This window comes from Sparus aurata, chromosome 3 (genome assembly GCF_900880675.1).
Source record: "Sparus aurata chromosome 3, fSpaAur1.1, whole genome shotgun sequence".
In the NCBI taxonomy this organism is placed as follows: Eukaryota; Metazoa; Chordata; class Actinopteri; order Spariformes; family Sparidae; genus Sparus; species Sparus aurata.
The window spans coordinates 25,603,644-25,604,839 of record NC_044189.1 but is presented as its reverse complement, the minus strand read 5'-3'; positions in this window follow the sequence as shown (position 1 = coordinate 25,604,839).

Sequence of the window (1,196 nt, the reverse complement as noted above, 5' to 3'; positions counted from 1 at the left end):
ATAAATAACCAACCTCTTGTTTGTTGGCATAGTGGCCATTTTACTGATACAGTAGCCTAGTACAGTAAAACCACGGCCATGAATGATCCCAGTGTGCTCGCGGGCTCAACACTGTGGCATACTGCACACCCTTGTTCCCTTTCGGTGAAGTGAGAGATGCTCTTTAGAAGCAACATACAGCTAATTCTAAATAAGGACAGCCTTTATATCTAGTCCTGCCTCTGGAGAGGTTCTCGTGCTGGTCACAAGGCAATTCCAGCGAACGCTGTGAGGAGTTTTTACACATTTTTCCTAATGAAATCTGCATAGATTCGCAAATTTTAGAATGCTCATCCGCTCAGTCTACACTCAGGAATGGTACATTTGGGGCAATGAGATGGTCTGCATGAAACTATGCGTTCAAGTGCATCTTGTGCCACCAAACCTGATCAGCTTTTTATTGTTTAGTTTGGTGTCAATCGGCACATCAGTTGCCATGAATCCTCCTCTACCTGAGCTCTGTGTTGTTGCCATCCAGTTTTTTCACACACTGATGACTGTAATAATGGTTAAAAATAGGACTGAGTGGGCTGATGTCTTACCATTTGGCTTGGAAACTGTGCGATATGATGGGAGCCTTTTAACTTAAATGAAAATAGATGTATATAAGCTGCAGCGAGCTGTAGGACCCCAGATAGGAATTGAATTTTTGTGGGGGGGGGGGGGTTAAAATGCAGGACGTTGCGCAGGCTTTTGAGATGTCTGTGTGCGATAGACGGTGTGCATGTGTGTCGGTGTTTATGGGAGATGGGATGTGATGTGTGTGTGTGCGTGCATGTTGGAGAAACAGGCTGATATCTGTGTGGGGCGTGACCGGCATGGCGAGAGGATCCGACTGTCGCGCCGACTCCACCGAGCTGGAGAAGGAGGAGGAGGAGGAGGAGGAAGAGGAGGAGGAGGAGGCAATGTGGCTTGGGAATGGTCTGGAGTGCTGAGGGCAACATCGCCATCTGGTGTCGATGAATGAGTGGCATATAATGAGTTTTTAAAGCTGAAATGTCGTGGTTGGATTGTGTGTTGTAGTGCTGATGAAAAACACCATGACAAAATTTTGGGGATTCAAACAATACATTTTGAAATACGTTGCGATCTCTGTATCCAACCGCAGCCTACACAGACACACACACACAAACACACACCAACACCCACGACACACA